Genomic DNA, 22,466 nt, shown 5'->3' with positions numbered 1-22,466 from the left:
CCTTGCGGATCTGCGTCCATCCCGTTCCATTTGTTGGGCAAGAATTGGCTTTAAGGCTCCGGGGAAGGCGGTGGAGCTGCCTAGCCTTGTGCGATCCCGTTTGCTTGGCCCGGGCGCAAGCCAACAGGTCTGCGTTGTCACCTTCTACGATGGACGCCGTGGGTCAGCTCTATCCTGTGCAGCTGTCTTCACTCCATCATCCACGCCGTACTTTGTTATCATTATTAAATTATTACCTATTATTAAGAAAAAGTTCCCCAAACCAGGAAGGACACAGAGAGCAGTGGTGCCAGGGCAAGGACAAGGACCCCTCACTGTCCCCTCACCATCCACTAAAGGTAACAAAAGCACAAGCAGCCTTCTTTGCCAGCCTCACATAGCACAAGCTGGATCCATGGGGCAATCAAGCCACTCTTCTGAGATTAGAATAACCTCATTTCTTTGGAACCGAGTGAATGGCTCCAAGACAGAGAACTTTCCATCCTGTGCTCAGCTGAGCTCTCCAAGGGGAGGTGCAGAAACAGGAAGAGCTCCTGGGCCTCCGTAGTGGAGGCTGTTTGCTGTAAAACTTGCCAAGCACAGAGCTTGCTGCCAGTGGAGCCACCACCCAGACACCCGTCCCCAGGGCCCCAGTGGTCACCTGCCCCCCCAGCCCAATGAGGTCACGCTCAGATCTGGGCCTGGGGGGCCGCCGACCCTGTGCATACTGATGGCACCTGGCTGTCCATAGATTCCATGTCCTCTGACATTCTGTCCTTTTCTTCTACTTCCAGTGGCAGAAAGAACCTTCTCTGTTACAGACTTGAAACCTGTACCAGGCTGGAAGGGCCACCTTTTTAAATGCTGTGCTATTAAAATTCTTTAAGAGAAAGTTTCCAAGCCTGGCAGAGGGGTCTCGAGGCCAGAGGCCAGTGTGTGAAGCACCACGGGGAGGGTCATCCAGAAAAGAGAGCCGTCGGGTCACAGTCAGGTTCCACGACAGAAGCAGAGACCCCAGGCTGGGAACCCGCACACCCCAAGGAGGCCAGCTCCTCCCTACGTGTCATCCATGCTCATCCCCTCTCTGCACCTAAGCATCTGTCGCCCTCTGCTCTCCCTGACACCCGCCAGCCTCCAGAATGGTTCCAGCCAAGCCTCATAGGAAGCCTTCCTCTGACCCTCCCCTGTAACCTTCCCAGGCTGAAGCCTTCCCAGCCCCTCCACCTCAGAGTCCATGTCTAGCCCGACCCCCGAAGTAGGGTTTCCCCATTGAGATCTGGGAGGCAGAGCTCACAGCAGGCATACACAGGTGTGCACAAACTTGCCCTTGATGAAGATGGATGAGGAAGCAGAGGTCCAGTGGGCTGTGGAAGGTCCACAGTTCAGGTTACACTCAAGAGGCAAATCCGGGGGGACTTGACCATGCATGAACCCCACGCAAGGTGCTGCCTGGGCGTGCAGGCAAACCCTCCATCACCAGCCCACCAGAGGCCCCCAGGAGAGATTGCAGCAGGCAGAATTCTAAGAGGACCCCCAATGACACACACCCTCATATAATGCTCTCCTTTGACTAGGGGGAGACCTGTGTATGTGAGGGAACATCACCCCTGGGTTGTATCACCTTACAAAAGGGATATTGAAGATGTGATTAACTTCCCTAATCAGTAGCATTCATCAAAAGGAGATTTCCTCCTTGGGCCTGGCCTATCCAGGTGAGCTCTGAAGAGGGAATCTAGAAGTCTAAGACAAGTAGAGTCAGAAAGACACACTTCCCCTGGCCCAGAAGGAAGCAAACATCCATGTAGGAGCTGTCTACGGAGCAAGACGCAAGGACCAGTGGGTGCCCCGAGGGCTGAGAGCAGCCCCTGGCTGGCAGCAAGAAAAGGAGGGCCTCCGTCCTACAACCACGAGGAACTGGATTCTGACAAGAGCAAATGAGCTTGGAAGAAGAGCCCAAGTTCCGAAAGGGGACACGGCCCCAGCCGACACTCCGATGGCAGCGTTGTGGGACCCTCAGTGGAGGACCCAGCCCAGATCCTTGACACAGGGACTACTGTGAATAACAGACAGGGGTTGATGTAAGCTCCTAATTTGGGTGATTTGTTACGGAGCACAGATAACTACTACAGGGGAGCCAGAGCTCCCTACACCCCACCCTATGAGCCAAAGAGAGTGGATTTTTCAGGATAAAATGTGCTGCTGCAAAGGCTCTTTAAAGTTTTTAATCAGGTGCTTTTAATTCAGGATGTGTACTTCCTCCCGGTTTGGAAAAAGGACGTGAGGCAGAATCACTTTATAAAATGTGTTTGCACGTCTTAACTTCAAACAAGAAATAAACTTTACAGTCTGAATGGGAAAAAAAAAAAAAAAAAACACCCAGGGTAGATTGATGCACCTTCCCTTCCCTTCACAGGAATGCTTTGCCTCTACTGCTCTCTGCAGGAAAATGACCCAGACTCCTTGCTCCCCGGGTCCCGACACTTTTCCTCCTTAGTACTTCTCCACCCTGAGCAGCTGGAATGGATCCACGTGTTTCCAAGAGGCGGGGGTGATTCTAACTAATATTCAATCCAAAGACTCATCAGGAAAGCCACATTACTTCCTGTCTGACAGGCATGTGTGTGAAATTTATAGGATTCCTTTTGGCACAAGCTGCTTTAAAACTCAGAGCTCAAGTAATATTAGGCCCTAAAGTTAAAATGACACAGTGATGGATGCATCTGATGAGTCTCTTGGCAAAGGGGCTTCAGCGTTTGCTGGTTTTAGAGGCATCGTCTCTTAAAGGAGCAGGACCCTAGGGCACCCAGACTGGACGTGGAGAGGAGAGTCCGAATCACACGCGATAAGCTCGTCACCTTCCCCCCAAGGGTGCTCTGACCTTCAGAGTCAAAAATAGTCTTGACTAACAATAGGAATAAAAAATGAGGTAAACAAGAAAGTGGGGAGAAACCAAGCCAAGGGGCGTGAGTATCCATGGGGTTGCTCTCTTTGCAGGGTCTGCTGTGACACTGTCCTTGCCTTTACTTCTGGGACGTCATCACTGATGCTTGTAGCCACATCCCAGCCCCTTAGGCAGCGTATGGGTTTGCCCGGGCAGCTGTAACGGAGCACCGCAGACCCAGCAGTTAACAACAGATATCTATCCTCTCCCAGTCCTAGAGGCTGGAATCTGAGATCGCGGTGTCGGCTGGGCTGCTTTCTCCTGAAGCCTCGCTCCTTGGCGTGTGTCCCCACACGGTTGTCCCTTTGTGTCTGTCTGTGTCCTAACCTCCGCTTCCTGTAAGGGCACCAGTCATATGGGATTAGAGACACCCCTTTGGCCCCATTTTACCTCTATAAAGACCTTATCTTCAAATGCAGTCACATTCTGAGGTCTTGGGGGTCAGGACATCAATATATGAATTTAGGGGTGTGGGGAGACACAATTCAGGCTGTTAACAGGCAATGAAAACACCTTTCATGTCATCATAATGCACAACAGTTGGGGAATAAAGTGGGAGAGAGTGGCTGTGGTCCTGTCTGTTCTGGGGTGTCCGAGGCATCACTAACAGGCCCCACGCACAGGTCCCTCATCCTAAGCGCAGGGCCAGGGACCCTTGAAGGAGCATCCCTCGTCCCCAGACAACCTGCTCCCGAGACAGGCAGAGGAGCAAGTTCACCTGATTTCTCTGCACTCGCCTCTGAGACCTCCTGCTGGGGTTCCACCAGGAGACAGAGGATGACCCAAGGTGCCTTAGGTTCCTTAAGGGACCCCGCCCTGGGCTGGCCAGGGCCCCAGGCAGGACTGGCTGCAAGACAAGCTGCCGTGGCCGGCCCTGCCATCCAAGGGTCCCCAGGCCATCAGGAACAACAGCTCAGGCTTTTTGCTTGCAAGTGTGAGAAGCCCACCCACCCCAGCTGGCTCGGGAAAGTGAGGGGATTCACAGGCAAAGGTCAGAACTCACAGCTCAGGTGGTGCCCCGGAGCTTCGCGAGGGGCAGGACCAGCTTTGTCCACACACCTGCCTTGTTTTCTCCCTCCTGACAAACCCCCGTGCCCAGAGCCGAGATGCCTGCCCGACCTGTGAGCTCAAAGGACAGAGGAGACTGACCTGGGCATCTGTCCCAGCTCAGGACTCTGGGTGCTCTCCTGCCCTGACTTGGGGAAGTGCCCTGTGGGGGAGGGGGGACTTTAGAGAGGGGACCAGGGTCATGGGCAGCAGACACCTCAAAGGTTGCACTCCCAGCATGCCATGCCTTTGTGCCCACAGCCACGCCTGGGTTCCACCCTGGCACCTCCGATCCTCAGCTGGAACTCAGAGAGGACGCAACCTGGGCACCCTCAGCCGTGGTCCAGAAGGATGTAGGAAGGAGGCCTGAGTTCTAATCAGCTCCTCCACGTGGTGCTGGGTGATGCAAGCCAGTTACTCACCCTCTCTGACCCCCCAGGTTCTCTGGTGTCAAGTGGGGTCTTTATTGTTGCTGGATTTAGAGATGGGAATGCTGGGAAGCCCCCCACTCAGCTCCTGGCTTGGAGGGGCTCCCAGTCACTGCCTCCCTCCTGGGGGATCTAAGCTTGGACCCCGGAGACCACCTGGTCCAGCCCCTGCATCTGATCGCTGTCACCTAATCTTCCAAGAGGAGTGAGGCAGAGAAGGGAGAGCACCGGATGCGGAGCCTGACGCTCGGGGTCTTTCCTCTCCCCCATAGACTTGGACTTTCCCCCACCTGGGCGGCCACCTCCCCCCCGCAGCAAAGTACAGACCGTGAACTCAAGGCTTGAAATTCCCTCATGGCACTGAAATGGGGGGGGGGGGGGGCAGGCTATGCGCTATGACCGTGAACAGCACCCACGGTGGCTGGAGATGCCACACAGGCGGCCGCAGATGCCTCCTAAGGGGCCTTTGGTGGCTCTGCCTCTCCATCGGGATTCTCAGCCTCAGCATGTCTGGCATCCTGGGTGGGATGAGTCTTTGTTGTCCTGTGCACTGCAGGAAGGTGGCAGCCCAGCCTCTACCCTTAGGCACCCAAAGCGCACACACGTGCGCGCACACACACATTCACGCCCCCAGCATGACAACCAAAACTGCCCCCAGGCAAGACCCCCTGGAAGGACAAAGTTGCCCTGTTCGAGAATGACTGCATGGATGCCCAGACCTTAAAGGAAAGGCTGCCCACGTGAAACCCCGGCCTCCTCCACTTGGGGGGAGCTTGGCTGTGTGACTTGTGCCTGCCAGCCCACTCACTGTCCCTGGGAACCTAGGTAACTGGACCCCCATACAGGGGAACCGCCGGCCCCCAGGGCCTGTGCACCGACTTTGATTTGGAGGTCTTATAGAAGCGATTAGAGTCTCTGGGCTGTAGGCCAGGACGTCCTGAAGGAGAGAGGTCCGGGGGCACTGTTCTTTCTGAAGGAAGGCGAGCCAAAGCCCCCGTGTGGAGCTGTCTTGAGGGGTGACACTGTGGGGAAAGATCCTCCCCAGGCCAAGGCGCCAAGGCCACCCACCCGCAGCAGCCCCGCGGGGCAGGAGGAAGGACCACACAAAAAGGAAGGCACCGGCGAACTCGCACACAGGTCTAACCAGACCTTGGGCAAATAAATTTCTGGTCCTCTCGGAGCCTCCAATGCCCAAGGGGGTTTCACACAATGTTCCAAGGTGGCTCACTGGGCTATAAAATCCAGTGTTTTGATAGATTAAACAAGGCTGCATTTTCCAAGGCCAGTGGCTCAGAATGGCTGTCACTCTGAGACTCCAAGGAATGGCATCTTCTGCCCATGGGGCCCATGAAACATAAAAAATAGCATTTTGCCCCTTTGCCCTGTGGACTAGGGGGTCCCGCAGGCTCACCAGCACCATTCCAGAGCAAGAGGCAATTGGGCTGAAGTGTGGTTCAGAGAGGGGTTCCCCTCCAGGAGGGCAGTGTGGAGGCTCGGCATCCCGACGTCAGGGGACCCACAAACACAGGGTCACGAGCCCAGACACGGTTTCCATCAGCCCGCTGGGTGCAGGCAGCCCTTGCAGGTTTGGGCCGTGAGTCCCCACTGCGACTGGGTCCTCCACCTTCCTGGACAAATGTCTCCCTCCCCCAGCCCCGGTGGCCGTCAGGGGAAAAGAACTTCATTACAACAAATTAATAAAACATAAATACAGGCTCCAGAATCTAATAATAGCTGGTTTACATGCTAAAGAGCCTGTAAGGCACAAGTTCAAGATCTGCCCACCCCCGCCCAGCACGGCCAGGCCTGGAAGCTCACAGGTGAGTCTGTGCTCTCCTCGTGGGACACGTCCCTTGCCAGGTAGCCGTCCCCTAATGGGACAGATGCACTGATAACAAAGAAGACCCGTGAGTTGAATCTGAGCGCCTTTGGACTTTCCTAATTAAAAGCAAGGTTATTTTCCCACAGAGAGAAGAAACCCAATGACTGTCAGCGGTCAGGGCTGAAGGAGTGGCCTGTTCCTCGCAAGGGCAGTGCTGCATATGTCTCTGTGACCGGGGGCAGCTGCACAGCTGCACGAAGGATGAAGGACTGGGTCCCGTGGCAGCTGCCTCGGCACCCACCTGGCCAGAGCTCAGAACGTGTTTGCTGAATTGGACAAATCAGCACAGACCCCAGTACCCCCAGGCAGCCTCTGACCCCACCTTGCTCTCCAAGGAGGGGGCTCCGGCCCTGCTCTGACCCCATCGCCCACCCACCCTGGTCCTCAAAGCCCTCCCACTCCGACCTTTGTAGTCCACAGACAGTCATCAGCAAACCCTCCCCCGTATCCTCAAACTCTTCTCTGGAGGGTCCCTCAGGCTCTTGTTCTCTGACCTCTGGGCCTGGGGCAGGGGAGGGGCAGGAGCAGGTGACCTCCTCATTTGTCACCATGGCTTTCAGACTGTATCAGTTAGCTTTGCTGCATAACAAATTACCCCAAGGTCTAGTGGCCCAGGAACTAGCAACACAACATTTGTTACTTCTCCTCAGTCTGTGGGTTGGCTGGTGACCCTCCTGATCTAGTCTGGTCCTGGATGATCCTAGCTGGGCTCTCCTGCACGTCTCTGGTCCCCATGCAGGTGGACTGGCAGCCTGATGGCCCCACTGGGCCTCCTCGCCTCTCTGGTGTCTGGCAGACTGTCAGCCCCAGGGCCGGCCCCTCCGTCCCCCTGTGGAGCTCAGCTCCCAGCAGGCTGGCTAAGGCTCGTGCAGGTAGTGGCCTCGGGCTCTGAGTCCAACGAGCAGAGAAGCCTCTGTTGCTAATGTACCCTGGCCAAGGCAAGTCACATGGCTAAGCCCAGAGGGTGTGTGGGAACTCCCAAGGGCAAGGATGCAGGGAGAGGAATTATTGGGTCACTTTTGCAAAAGTCTAACCTGCAGACCACGTTCCCCTCTTCTGCCATCAAAACCCCGTCTTTGTACGCCACATCAGTGGACTTTATGGCCCCTTCTCCCGCGTCACTGTCATGCTCCGCCCCCCCAGCACACCCCTCACTCTTTGCGGACATATGCCCCTGGCTCCCCCTCCACCCCACTCCTGCCCCCATCTTTGGGGAGCTGCTTCCTCCCAACACACAGCCTCTCAGCCCTTCGCCTCTCACCTCCCAGACTTACTTCTCTCACAACCACTCACACTGTCGCTGACCTAGACCTTGCGAGGACCACACCTGCAGCTCCTCCCTAAGAGTACTCCAGCCTCCCTGCCTCTGACCTCTGACCTGCTATCTTTGATCACCCTGACTCAGGCCATCCCTGTCAGCACCCGGGCAGGGACACCAAATCTTAAAGAAGCCTAGAACCCCTCTTGCCCTGGGAGTCTGGGCCCGAGGAGACTGTGTGTGTGTACACGTGAATGCATATGCGCCTGGCATGTACATAGGTGTGTGTGCATGGGTGCATTGGTGCACACACATGTGTGCACGTGTCGGGTGTTGAGAGGCTGCCTGCTTCGCTCAGCCCCAGCTTCATGCCGTCCTCCAGTCATCTCACAGTCTTAAGGGGAAGTAGGTGGCGGGGGGGCCTGGATGTCCCCATCCTGGGACAGGTCTGGAAGGTACCTTGCCCTGGAGCCCTCAGAACAAGAGCTGCCGCCTGCTCTGGCCACACTCCCCGGGGTGGGATCCACGCCCACTCTGGCCGCACTGGGTCCTGGGTGTGGGATCCATGCCCACTCAGCATCAGTCTTTATCTAGTGAGTTCTCCTTACTCGACACTTGAGGCAAATGTTTGCTGACTTCACAACTGGTGGAGCCCTTCCCCAGCCGAGTCCGTGCCTGTCCCTTCTGCTCACTGAGTACCGGGGCCAGAGCCCCTCTGCCTCTCTTGGACAAAAACAACCAGGTTGACGGCTTCCGGGCTGCAAAGCTCTGCTGACTCTGCCTCCCTGCCCTTGCTTTAAGGTTAGAGGGAAAATGCTTCTCATTTCTGTGTTTAACCAATAGCTGATCCTGAGACTAAAGGAGTGGGTATTTTTCCTGCCATCTGTGATATAATCGCAACAGATGCTCAGGCCCCCACAGCTGCTGATTCCCCCGGATGTCAGAAGCTATGGATCGCTCCATATTTGCTCCCCAAGCCTCCCCTGGATGCTGTGGGGAACGCGGCCCCCAGAAACGTGCCAGTTCCTGATACCCAGAGAGCACTCGGGGGGGAGCCTCTGAACTGGGGTGGAAGACTCATTCTTTGCAACAGGCATTGTTCTGGACTCTTGGTAGGGTTGAGAACTCACCACTAGTTAAGTCCTTGGTATTTCAGCCATGTGGTTATGGACCTGGACTCTGGACCCCAAACCCAGTGGCTTTGCCACTTACCCTCTGCGTGCTTGTAGGCAAGTCACTACACCTCTCTGCGCCTCAGCTTCTCAGTCTGTAAAATGGGATGATAGCAATGCTCACCAACCACGCCAGTTACTGTGAGCGGTAAATGTGGGTTAATGCGTTTAAAACTGTGCTTGGCCCACAGAAGCATTTGCAACTATTATTTCAGAAACTCAGGAGGGGGTGGACCGGGGTCAGGTCAGGTAGTAGGTGACTAAGTTTTCCAACCAGTTCGGAGCCCAGATATAATATTCTCAGGTCTCCTGAGCCAGTCACCAGGACTTTCAGCCCAAACCTCTACAGGGTACTGACCAGCGGGAAAGGGGGAGCGTTGCCAAGAACTGGCTCCTTTGTGTTCTTTATTTAAAGGGGATTAGGACGTCCTGCAGAAGTGAAAAGGCCTGAAGAGAGGCTACTGTAAGGATAGAATTTTAAAGCAGATCAAAGAGGCAGCTCTTGGTGCTTCTGGCATCTGAAGCCACACTTTTAATCCCCCTTCAGAGTGCCTGGAGGGCAGTGGACCATGGTGTGGTTCATCCTTCCCAACCTGGTGTGCTTTCCAGGTGGCAGAGCCACGGAGCTTGGTTTTCTCCTTAAAACAAGGAAAAGGGAGGGCTTCCCTGGTGGCGCAGTGGTTGAGAGTCCGCCTGCCGAGGCAGGGGACGCGGGTTCTTGCCCCGGTCCGGGAAGATCCCACGTGCCGCGGAGCGGCTGGGCCCGTGAGCCGTGGCCGCTGAGCCTGCGCGTCCGGAGCCTGTGCTCCGCAACGGGAGAGGCCACAACAGTGAGAGGCCCGCGTACCGCAAAAAAAAAAAAAAAAAAAAAAAACAAGGAAAAGGGAAAAGAGCAAATTTCCACTGAGTGCTTGGTTGTTTGCCCCATACGGGGCCAGCAAGTCACCCATGTCACCTCATTTATCCCCACGACGACCTTGTGAGTGAAAAGTATTAGGCCCTTGTTGCAAATGAAGCAGCCAGTGCTCAGAGAGAACTCATCACTTGCTCCCAGTTACAGCACCTGACAAAGGAGCAGCTGAGATTCAAATCCAAGTCTGCCCCCAGCACACACTCTCTTCCCACTGACCGCTGGGGAAATCGCCTTGGGTCCTGAGCTCTCAGAAAAGTCTAAGACAATCTGGGGATTATTTTTGTCCTCAAACCCTGTGTCCCCTAGTTTTTCCCCGCTGCTGTCCTGGGGACACTAGAGCAGAGAAACCATGACGACTGCCCCTGCATCAGGTGAGGTGCTCAGGTCACACCCGGGGGCCATCTGCTCACTAGCTTTCCCTCCACACGCACGGTCCTCACTCCCTCCTGCACTGGGGATGTGCGGTCCCCTCTGATGGGGCGTCTGCAGCCAGCAAGGTCAAAGCCATGGCACGTTTGTCAGAGAGACTTATGAAGCCCTTGGCAAGTACTCCTGGCCTCTCATTCATGAAAGGTGAACATTATGTCTCTTTATGGCCAGGGAGACCCATAACTCACGGTGCAGCCGGAAAAAGAAAAACTAGGACAGACTTCAGAAGTGGAAGAAAAAGTAATACACTTCATAAGTGAGCTGTTTAAACTCTCCCACAGGGGAGCACTTTGTTTTTGACGAAACTGAGAGGAGCCCAAACTGAGAAAATGGGGCAGGCACTATTTATCCCAGCCAGAGATTATGATGTCCTGACCTGACACCCCCTGGAGTTCTAGCAGACTACTTGACCAAAATACAAAAACAGGGATCAATGTGATTTTTCTCCATGTACTGGTGCAACAGCTGGGTGTCTGATTTTATTTTTCCTGCACAAACAAGAGCTGACAAACAAGTCACAACCAGGCACCCAGCTGGTGTGCTGCCCTCTGCTCTTCTGGTAAGATGCTGCGTGCCCCCATTAATGTAAATCTGCAGGGGTTTTAGGAGGTGGGGCTGAAGTGTCAGGACCATAGGTAAAGGAAATTGGGATTTTGAAGCAAATACATGGTGTGTGGAAGGTAAGGTTTCAGGCCGACCAGACACTGAAGAGTTTTGAAAGCATTCTGGATCTAAAGCCACCTGTCGGGCGTGGCAGATGCTGGAGGTGGTCCACTTTTTAGCCCCTCAGCCCCTCACCCTGCCTGACTTCAGCACCATGAGGGTGAACAGCTCCCTGCCAGGGCATCGCTCTGCTTTTGCTTTGGCACCAGAACTTTCTCTGAGATGGTGGAGGCCACTCTGCCCTTACACGGACACAGCCCAGAGATGTGGGGGAGATTCACAGCCCTGAAAACATAGCGTGTGAGAGTTGGTGGATAAATGGCCCAGCCTCACTTCCTTCAGAGGTACAGTAATGAGAGGCTTTCTATAAGGTACTTACAGGGTCCCCAGCGAGACCAAAGCTCCATTGAACACTACGGAAATCATCTCCAGAGAAAATCCATTCACTGGCTTTTCCTCCTGCCCCATTCCACTCCCACTGTGCTTCTCCTAATCCCTGGGGTCACGTCCTCATTAAAGTACCTGCATCCAGTCCCTTATCTCAGGCTCTGCTTCTGGGGAATCCAAAACAAACCTAGAAAGCTAACCTTCAGGACGGAATCCTGGAACCACATTACTCCTTGTATGACAGTAACCAAGACTCCATTACTGGGTGATAAATAGAATGATGATAATCCTTGGAGTGCAGTAGCATCACGGCTATCAAAACTCTCACCAGCATTCTGTAGGATGAGGTACAGGTGAAAGGAAAGCCTTGGTCTGTGCCGTAACTAGCCCTTGAAGTATATGAAAGTTATAAGGTTGGAGAGTTTGCTCGCTCTTTGTTAACTGTCTTAGACTTGATGGAAGAGAGTGACAAGCTCAGAGCAGCCAATTATCAGCTCAGGGTGTGCAGTCAAAGCCAGAATGCCTCCATGGCCACCTTTAAAATTACCCTCCTCTCCTGAAGCCAGAGGGAAGATGGTGCTGAAATCAAGCCTGTAATTAAATGTAAGATTGGGAAAACTATAAAAGACACTGAATGCATAGCCTTGACAGGTCTCCAAGGCTCATGTCAAGGGCTGATAGAGGAAGACTGGGACCCTGGATCAAGGGTGAGACATTTGGGCGAATGCATCTGAGAATCTCGAACCTCATCCTCTGAACCATCTGAAAAATCTTCCTCCCGTTTTCTAGAGGAGAGAAACCTCCTCTAAATTGGTGACCATGAAAAGACAAGGCTTCGTGTTATCATGTCCCCTAAGATGATGCTTTTTCTCATCAGGACCCACTCGTCCCCTCCTCACTGCGTCCAGTCCAATCACTAGAGCCAGTTATCAGCATGGGCTATGCAGACTGTGAGAAATCCAGAACGAGTGATGGGGGAAAGAGATGATGGATTTTAGGGCCAGATGCAGCAGCAAAACTAGCTGTTTCACATCCCTCAGGCTTGAGGTCTTTCTTAGAGAGTCCAACCAGCCACAACCTTGGACATTCAGTGATTGAGCGGGTGTAATGTGAAGCACATACAGATCTGGGCAGTCAAGGGAGGGGAGTGGGTACTGAAGCAGACATCACCCTGGCCCACCTGATTTTAGCACTGCTCTCCTGGACAGTTCCGTGCACATGGATGGGACCTGCCTGCTCTTCTGCACCAGGACTTCCTCCAAAGTTGCAGAATGTCGCACGCACAGGACAAACCTCAAAATGATGGAGATCAAGAGTTGGTGGATAACTACACCTACCTGCATCCTTCTGAGAAGAATTCTAAAGTGCTTTCTTCTACAGAATTCCTCAGGGAGTCTCCAGCAGAATTGAGATCCAGTTGCCCACAGTGGTAACTAGTTCAGCAATGAATCCTTTACTGATTTTTCCCTCCTTTTCCACCCTACCCTCGTTGATCCACTCTCCTGCTTCCTGAGAATCTACTCTCAATTAACCTTCCTGCACTGAGGCCCTTGCCTCAGGCTCTGCAAGTGGGAAACCCAAACAGAGACATCAGGGAGCATTTCTACTTTGTCCACTGGCCAAGAACCACTCTTAATGTGCAAGGTTCCTTCCAGGGTAGAGGGGAGGTGGGAGCCCGTGAGTAGCTTCCACTCTCCTTGGTTAGGCCAGACACAGATATGTGAACGGTTCAGGAGTTGACCAGTTTTCATTAACTGTCTTTCACTGTCAGTGACTTAAAGCATGGGAGGACATTAAATCATGATAATTATTGATTTCCCTCATTTTCTGTGGATAAAGTGCTTGTCTTGCCTTGGTTTTCCTCAGCTTACAAGGTCCCCCATGAAGTGATTCCTCCTGACCTCCATGGCTTCCTGTCTGCTTCCCAGTCCCGTCCTGGCTCTCCGTGCCCCACCCTGGCAGGTCACTCAGTTCTCATCACACCTCACACTTTCTCTCTCGCCTTCTGGTCCAAGCCCCAGGTCTTACCTTCCTGGAAGAACTCTCTCTCCCCACCTCGTGCCCATCCTGAGCCTAGTCTCACCAGCTTATCCTTCAGGTGCCCTGACACTCCCCCCGCCAGGATGTGCTGGGTATCCCTCCTAGGTGCTGTTAGGACTCTTCATGCATAGCCCACCTGTTGTAATTACGACAATTTTTTGACATTATCTATCAACTTGTGCATATAACCCAGAGGACTATAAGCTTTATGACAGCAATTCTTATAACCCTAGAACCTAGCACATTTCAGAGCACATAACAGGTGCTCAGTAAGTGTTTGTTAAGAAAATGAGGTTGAGGTAAAACACAGTCCAATCTACAAGGTGTCCTAATAGCCAGTTCATGAATGTGTTAGTTTCCTAGGGCGGCCGTATAACAAAGTACCACCAGCTGGGGAGCTTAAAACAAAAGAAATGTATTCTTTCACTATGATGGCAGCTAGAAGTCCAAATCAAGGGGTCGGCAGGGTTATGCTCCCTCTGAGGCTCTGGATGGAATCCTGGTTGTTGGCGATGGCCATCAATCTTTGGTATTCCCTGACCAGCAGGTGCATCACTGCAATCTCTACCTGTCATCACATGGCATCTCCCTTATGTCTCTTGTCTTCACATGGCACTTTCCTCTTTTCAGAAGAACACCAGTTGCTATGGACTGTATTCTGTCTTCCCAAAATTCCTGTGTTGAAGCCTTAACCCCCAATGTGACTGTATTTGGAGAAGGGGTCTTTAGGAAGTATTAAATGACGTCATAAGGGTAGGGCCTTAATCCATTAGGACTGGTGGCTTCTGAGAAATAAAGCCACCAGATCTCTTCCTTCTAAGAGGAAAAGATCTCTCTCCACAGATGCTCAGGAGAAAGCCATGTGAGGACTCAGAGAGAAGGTGGTCTTCTACAAGCTGGAAAGATAAGCTTCACCAGAAACCAAACCCTGCTGGAAACTTGATCTCGGACTTCCATCCTCCAGAGCTGTTAGAAAATAACTTTCTGTGGTTTAGCAGTATTTTTTTATGGCAGCCCTACCAAACCAAGACACCAGTCATACTGGATTAGGGCCCACCATAAGGATCCCATCTTACCTTGACTTCCGTCTGCAAAGACCCTATTTCCAAATAAGGTCATATTCACAGGTACTTGGAGTTATAGGACTTGAAGGTATCCTTTAGAGAACACAGTTCAACCTATAACAATGATATTAAGTCCAAAACTAGTAAATCTGGAGACATTACTGAACAATAAGAAGGAAAGACATACAAGTAGATTGAAATATTATTAATGTTACTCTCACTGCCATCATGACCAGAAGACAAAATTCCTGCCATATTATCAAGTGTTCCCCAAATATGTGGACTGTCCACCTAGGTAGGACAGGAAGGCCCAGGTAAACAGGGCTGTGTGTCTTCTGCTCTAGCCTTGGGGCTATCACCTATAGCGGCTGGAACTTGCAGCTAGGGTGGCCACGTCACCGTCTCTTACCAACAGAACGCATATGGTGGTGACAGGTATCCCTTCCAGGAAAATGCTGTTAAGGTGGGCTCACCTTCCCCCCACCCCCACTTCTGCCAAAAGGTACAGACAGTGGTGAAGGCCTAGGGCTGGGTTCATAACCCAAGGGCCATGAATTTGGGTGGGAAATAAATTACAGGTATATTTTCACTAGCCTCCCACTGATACACAGAACCTGCCTCAATTACGAACACAGGCCACCAGTAGAGCAGCTCATTAGCAGTGCCCGTGGCTCCGTCACAAACTGAAATCACAGGTATCTCGATATCACAATTTACTCCTCACTAAATCAAAGCTATGGACCCACTAGACCCGCTGCTGTCCTTTGATGAGTTAATAAAGAAGCACAGACATTACTGCAAATTTGTTGTTTAATATTTTGATAACTACATTCCAACATAATTTATTTCCTTTGTAATATTACATATTTTACTTTATTCATTCTTTAAAACTTATTTTGACAAGGGGTCCATAGTTACAGGTTGAATTGTGTCCTTTGAGCTGAAGGCCATTAACAGTGACAAACACAGGAGGAGCTCGGTGCTCTCCCTCTTCCTGCCCAAAAGCAAGGGCAGGAATCTCCCTTTTGTAAAGGAAATTTCTAGCTGAAGCTTTTCTCCTCTCTCTTACCTGAAGAAAAGGACTCTGGAGACAGCTGAGTCAACTTGAATGTGCATAACAAGCCTTACTAAACAACCCTTATTTACCACACGTCTCCTAGTATCTTCCCACAGCTTAACCACCCCCACCCCAGAAGTCCAAACCCCCTTTTCCTTTTTCTAGTCTCTTCTCCACAGTTTATCACCCTTTGTTAAATTTAAATGGTTAACTCCAGGTCTAACTGCCTCTTGAAATTTTCACTCCTCTTCTGGGAAGCCCCCATGTACATGGATAATAAGCCTTCTCTCCTGTTAATCTGGCTTGTTGTCCCTTTAATTTGCAGGCCCCATCACATAACTTAAGAGGGTAGAGGAAAGAGGGTTTCCCCCCTCCCACACCTGCTTTGCAGATGGGAAAGTGTGGCTTGGGAAGAGTAAGTGACGTGCTCAGGCTAGACGGCAGGCATAAGAGGCTGACTTTAAACTCACCCGAGAGACGTCCCTGTTCTCAGTCACCCCAGTCTGCTCAGCAATCCTCCCTCCTCTGAAGTGCAGCAACAGTTCAGCACTTCCCTATAAGCTTCCTTGTGCTGAATGCTTTAGCTTCCTAAGAGCATCTCCAAAACTCAAGTGTAAGTTCCTGGGGCCACAGGAACAAGATTGTATCTTCTTCCAATTCCCCTGCTGCTCTGAGTGTGGAACGGAGGCTGCCGGGGTGTCCAACAAGGTACTGTGCCTGGTGTGTTAAGAGCCCAGCTTTGCTGCCCCCGTTCCTGTGTGCTGTTGCCACAAGGGTGCCCCCAACGGGGTTTCCCAAAGGCTGGGATACATGCCATCACCGATCCCCAAGGAGATTTTAGGTGGTTCCCTACAAACATTTTTATTTTAAAAGCAGAAGATTTGTTTAAACATGTGTTAGAAATAGTACCTTACTAATATATCAGTCTCGTGATTTCATGGTGTTACTTAGGACAACGCTAAGACAGGGACGGAGAGGAGTCGGTAGAAGTTGATTTAAAGAAGAGAAGGAAGTAGGGCTTCCCTGGTGGCGCAGTGGTTGGGATGTCCGCCTGCCGAGGCGGAGGACACGGGTTCGTGCCCCGGTTCGGGAGGATCCCACGTGCCGCGGAGCAGCTGGGCCCGTGAGCCATGGCCGCTGAGCCTGCGCGTCCGGAGCCTGTGCTCCGCAATTGGAGAGGCCACAACGGTGAGAGGCCCGCGTACCGCAAAAAAAAAAAAAAAAAAAAAGAAGGAAGTAACCAGCAGGATAGGCGACACAGGTGCCCAGAATCATGAAGGTGGAATAGAGATGGTTGAGGCTGGACCCACAGCTCTCAGACAGACCCCATCAGCCCCCGGGATCCATCAACCAATATGTCACTAACCAGAGAAGTTTTGTGCGAGGAACAAGGTCTGCTCTGACCCCTCCTGCCTTCAGGTTGGAACCTGCCGCATTATTGAAACGAAGGAATAAAAGATGAAGTGTTGCGGGGATAAAAGCATAAAGAGCATCTTATTTTTGATAACAGCATGTGTGAATCTGCACGGAGCAGCCCAGGAGCACCCATCCTGATGGGACTCAGCATAGCCAGCATCCCCGGGCTGCCGCTCCAGGAAGACGTCTGCACCCCACAGCCGGCACCTGGAGCCCCAAGACTGATACATGCCCGACTGCCTGAGGGTTGCAGGCAGATAGATGCAGATCCACAGCAGGGCTGCCCACTGCTCTTCCTAGGACTTGGGTCCTCGGCAAGGAGCTCTTGCTTCATTGAAGGGTTTCTGGTCTCAGTTCTCTGCTTGTTCCAGCAGCGGTCGATCTGTTCCATCTTGATTCCAAGTCACACATTGAGAGCTGAGGGTGGGAGCAGGCAGCGTGGGGTTGTAACAGTTCAGCTGCTGGAGGGAAGCCCCCCTGGAGGGGTTTTCAGAGCCCAAGCTGCCCAAGGCAGTGCTGGGTTAGCCCTCTGGGCTGAGTGACCCCAAGGCAGCGCCAGCTGTGGAGGCCACAGGCAGTGAGCTCCTTCCCTCCACACCTTGCAGAGGGAGGTGGGGGGAAGGGCCAGGGGGCCCGCTGGGGATCTCACCTGGACATGTATCCTGTCTTGGAACAGAGGGGCCTTCCTTCTTAGCATCCCACTTTGCTCACCCAACCCTTCCTGCCTGAATCCTGCCAGCAACCCTCAGTATACCTGAGGTCAGCCAGCTGCCCCCACCTTGCAGGGACCGGAAGCTGCTGCCTCCAACCTGGAAAGAGAAGACCCAAAGGACAGGCAGAGGGCAGATCTAACCTGCTCACCCCTCGGCCTCCGCACCGTCTCCTCCTACCTGCAAAGTAACAACGTTCTCATCCACTGGTGTGTCCATCGTGCACAGAGCACATCTACGGCCCCTCGGACCTGGGTTCTAAGAGGTTGCCACCCAGCTCAGGTTCTAGAAGCTAACACACACAGGTCCCCACCCCCATTTCCTGTGTGTGCCCTGGCAGTGGTATAAGTCTTTGCAGGTGTTCACTCACTCAACCCTCAATTCAAACGTACAAGATAGGAACTAACATCACCCCATTTTTCAGATGAAGAAACTGAGGCCGGGTAGTTAAAAACCTGACCAAAGCTCCCCTCTCTCGTGAAAGGAGAGGCAGGAGCTGAGCACAGGTGTATGGCTGCCCAGCCCTCCAGAAAGTGGCGTAAGGTTGGAGAGACTGGTCAGCAGAGTCCCTGAAATGTCCAGGCCCCAGACAATGCTGCCCAGGGTTCCTCTCCTTCTGCATTTGCCTGGGATGTCATAACCCACTGTTGATTCTAGGGTCAGTCTGGGGCCCACCAGTGCCAAGCTTTGCCCTGGGAGGTGTTGGGATGCCCAAAACCTGCATTTCCAGCCCCAGGTGGGAGGGAGTCATGCTGGAGAAAAAAATGGTGAAACACAAAGAGGGGAGTATGGGCGTCCAGGAGCCTGGTGACCGCTCCCAGGCCAGGCCTGTAGGGGAGAGGCAGCCACTCCCCAGTCTGGGTCTGGCTTTCCTTCATCACACTTCTCACAGCCTGAGCAATTAACTAATCAATCATGTGATGAGTTGATTAGACCCAGAGCTCCAGGAAGGCAGGAGCCACGTCTGCCCTGTGCGTCACTGGATTCCCGGCCAGTGCCCAGAGAATGGAAGGTACTCGATAAATATGTCAGAATGGATGGACAGATGGACGGATGAATGATGGATAGATGGTGGATGTGGTTGGAGGTGGATGGATGGACGGACGGATAATGGATAGACAGATGGATGTGGATGGATGTGGATGCATGGATGGATGACAGTTCTCCACTCTCACTCTTTTATGGAGATGAATTGTGTCGCCCAAAGATTCATATGTTGAAGTCCTAACCCCCAGTGTCTCAGGATGTGACTTTATTTAGAAATACAGTCACTGCAGATATAATTAGTTAAGACAAAGTCTCACTGGTGGCCCCTACTCTAATATGACTGATGTCTTTATGAGAAGAGGAAAATGCCATGTGAAGACACAGAGATGCACAGGGAAGAGGCCGTGTGATGACAGAGCACAGGGTGGAGTGGTGCATCCACAAGACCAGATCCCTAAGGATGGCCAGCAAACCACAGGAAGCTGGGAGAGACAAGGAAGGAGTCCCCTACAGGTTTCAGGGGGAGCATGGCCCTGCTACCACCTTGATCTTGGACTTCTAGCCACCAGAACTGAGAAAAATCTGTTTCTAACGCTTTAAGCTGCCCAGTTGATGGTACTTTGTTATAGCAGCCCCAGGAGGCAGGACCCACCCCCAGGTCCCAGAAAATGACTAAGCAACAGCGGCCACCAGCAGCAGAAGCCAGACGACTAGTCATAGTAATACTCGTCGTGGTACCAGTACCGGCTCTTGACCAGCTCCAAGTGCCTGCTGCTCACATGACCAGCCACTGAGCCCCCAGGCCCGGCTGCACCTTGTAAAGAACGGAGAACCCAGAGGCAGGAAGGGCCACGTCTGTGTGCATCTCCGTGGCCTGGAGAGCCCTGGGCCGGAGCAGCTGCCTCTTCTGGTCACTACAGAAGCCACCAGTTTCCTTGAGAGCATCTCCGTGGCACACACTACTCCAGGACGTGGTATGAGGGAGCCTCCACTGGTGTGCTGGAGCCCACTCACTCTGCCTCGGAGGCGCCAATGTTAAACTTTCAGGGGGTTTTAAGGCAGTTGTTAAGCACAGCCATTATTACAGATTAGAGTGTGTAAACCCACAATTAAACACACTATAGTAGAAACGAAGGTACAAAGTACTCAAAATTCCTCCTTCCCTAATGTCTGCCACATTTTCCGATTTTCTGAGCCCTTGAGGCTCTTCATGTCTGGCGTGTCTGCGTGGGGTGCACCAGGTGATGGTACATCACTGCCCCACCTCTTCTCAGCCCCACCTTTAGTCATGTCGCAGTGTGTTGCTTGAGATCAGCCACGGCAGGAGAATTTACACCACCGAAAGAGGCAAGCACTGGAAATCAAGGCTTAATTGTTTGATATGCAGATTGTCTGGGCTTAGAAAATGGTAGAGACAATGTTAACGATGCAGATTGAATTTAAAAGTGTTAACACACATTTGAGGAGACAATTCTTCTAGTATTTGAGAAACGTCATCCAGTTCAGCAGGGAATTCGCTCACATCCTCGGCAAACTGATGAAGTGCAGACATATGTCTCTGTGGTTTCACCTTTTGTCTTCTTCACCAGCATAAAACAAAACCTTGAGCTAACACACACGTCGGAACTACACCTGTTAGTCAATTGCAAGCATTGGTTGGCTATGACAAATACAAGAGTTTGGCAAGAAACAGCAAAATCAGTCTGTGAGATTCAATTGACCGTATGGAATTTACAGTAAAGAGAATTTTTTCTGGTAAAGTGTGTACTATGTATCCTTAACATCAGTAAAATGTCTAAGGACTCGTGTGCAGACACTACCAGAGAGCTGGTTGTTGGACATCACCAGCACACCACTGACTCCGAGCTCCGCCAGCCTTGACCTTCTGAACACCTCAGCCTTTCCCATGCCTTCACTCCCGGTGGCCACGGCTCAGCTCTGCTTCTGGAAGATGCCCCGAGCACTGGCCTTGACCACACAGGGCCCAGCACTGCCAAGCGTGAGCTCTGGGAGGCCAGCTGAAGACCCTGGGGCCCTACAGGGGAGAGGAATGTGTTTATAGGGCCAACTGCCAAAAGGGAACATCATTTCCACAAAAATGCAGACCCATCTGTTTCCGTGGGTGGGTCATTCCCTGGTGGACAGGCAGGTTCAGGCTGACCCAGCCTGCATCTAAGGAATCCCCTTTTCAAGTTATGGTGACTTGACGAACACTGTCCTTGAGTAAACTTTTGTCAGGCTCCCCAAGCCCTCCCTCTATGCTTTGACTTTGGCATCCATCCTTGTGGGCCGCATTGCCCGGTTGTAACAAGAATCCTGCTAAGGCAGCTCAGAGAGAACCCCCCACGCGCTGGATATCACCAGCCTCCCCCAGTGATGTCTGACCCCCTGGCCTGCCTTCAACCAGAATCCCCCTTACCCCTGGTGTCTCTTTGTGGTCATTTCCATCCACCGCTCCCACCCTGCTCCTTGGCTATAAATTCCCACTTGCCCTTGTTGTGTTCAGAGTTAAGACTATACTGAGGGGACTCCCCTGGCGGCACAGTGGTGAAGAATCCGCCTGCCAATGCAGGGGACACGGGTTCAAGCCCTGGTCCGGGAAGATCCCACATGCCATGGAGCAACTAAGCCCGTGCGCCACAGCTACTGAGCCTGCACACCCTAGGGCCCGTGTGCCTCAACTACTGAGCTCGTGTGCTGCAACTACTGAAGCCCGTGTGCCTAGAGCCCGTGCTCTACAACAAGAGAAGCCACCGCAATGAGAAGCCCATGCACCACAACAAAGAGTAGCCCCTGCGCACTGCAACTAGAGAAAGCCTGCACACAGCAATGATAACACAATACAGCCAAAAAAAAAAACAAACTATACTGAGGTCTCTTTTCCCCTATTGCAATAGTCCTGAATAAAGTCTGACTTTACTGCTTCAGTTACCGCCTGGCTCCGGTTCTCTCTGATGGGGTCTACCCAGGGCCCAGGATGAGTGCCAGGGAGCGTGTCTAGCTTGGATCCAGCGGTAGGCCGTCTGGCCAAGGGAATTTGGCTTTTTTTAATTGGGATCAAATATGCATACCGTACAATTTACTATTGTAACCATTTTGAGGGCACAGCTCAGTGGCATTGAGCACACTGACACTGTTGTACAACCGTCACCACCGTCTGTCTCCTTTTCTTCTTGAAAAACTGCACCTCTGTCCCCATAAATGCTAACTCCCCATCTCCCTCCTCCAAGCACCCACCATCTGACTTTCTGTCTCTATGAATTTGACTCCTCCAGGGACTTCATATAAGTGGAATCACACAGGATTTGTCCTTTTGTGACTAGCTTATTTCACTCTGTATAATGTCCTCAAGGTCCATGCATGTGGTGGCAGGTGGCAGAGTTTCCTTCCTTGTTCAGGTGGAATCACGTTCCACTGTTTGGATGGACCACATCGTGTTTACCCATCATGTTCATCCATCCAGGGACACCCGGGTTGTTTCCACATTTTGATGACTGAGTAACGCTGCCGTGAACATGCGTGTACAGATATCACCTCAAGACTCTGCTTTCAATACTTTTGTAGAAATACCCAGAAGTGGAGCTGCCAGATCACATGGTAGTTCTATTTTTAATATTTTGAGGAACTGCTGCAGTGTTTTCCACAGTAGCTACCCCATTTTACATTTCCACCAGCCATGCATAAGAGCTCCATCTCTCCACATCCTCTCCAGCGCCTGTTTTCTGTATTTTCATGACGAGCCACCCTAATGGGTGTGAAGTGGTGTCTCACTGTGGCTTTGATTTGCGTTTCCTTAATGATCAGTGATGTTGAGCATCTTTTTATGTGCTTGTTGGCCATTTGTATGTCTTCTTTGAAGAAGTGTCTATTCAAGTCCTTTGCCTTTTTTTTTTTTTTTTCCCTGTACGCGGGCCTCTCATTGTTGTGGCCTCTCCCGTCGCGGAGCACAGACTCCGGACGCGCAGGCTCAGCGGCCATGGCTCACGGGCCCAGCCGCTCCGCGGCATGTGGGATCTTCCCGGACCGGGGCACGAACCCGTGTCCCCTGCATCGGCAGGCGGATTCTCAACCACTGCACCACCAGGGAAGCCCC

Source organism: Phocoena sinus, chromosome 1 (assembly GCF_008692025.1).
Source record: "Phocoena sinus isolate mPhoSin1 chromosome 1, mPhoSin1.pri, whole genome shotgun sequence".
Taxonomy (NCBI): Eukaryota; Metazoa; Chordata; class Mammalia; order Artiodactyla; family Phocoenidae; genus Phocoena; species Phocoena sinus.
The sequence above is the reverse complement of the archived record's forward strand: the minus strand, read 5'-3'. Positions refer to the sequence as shown.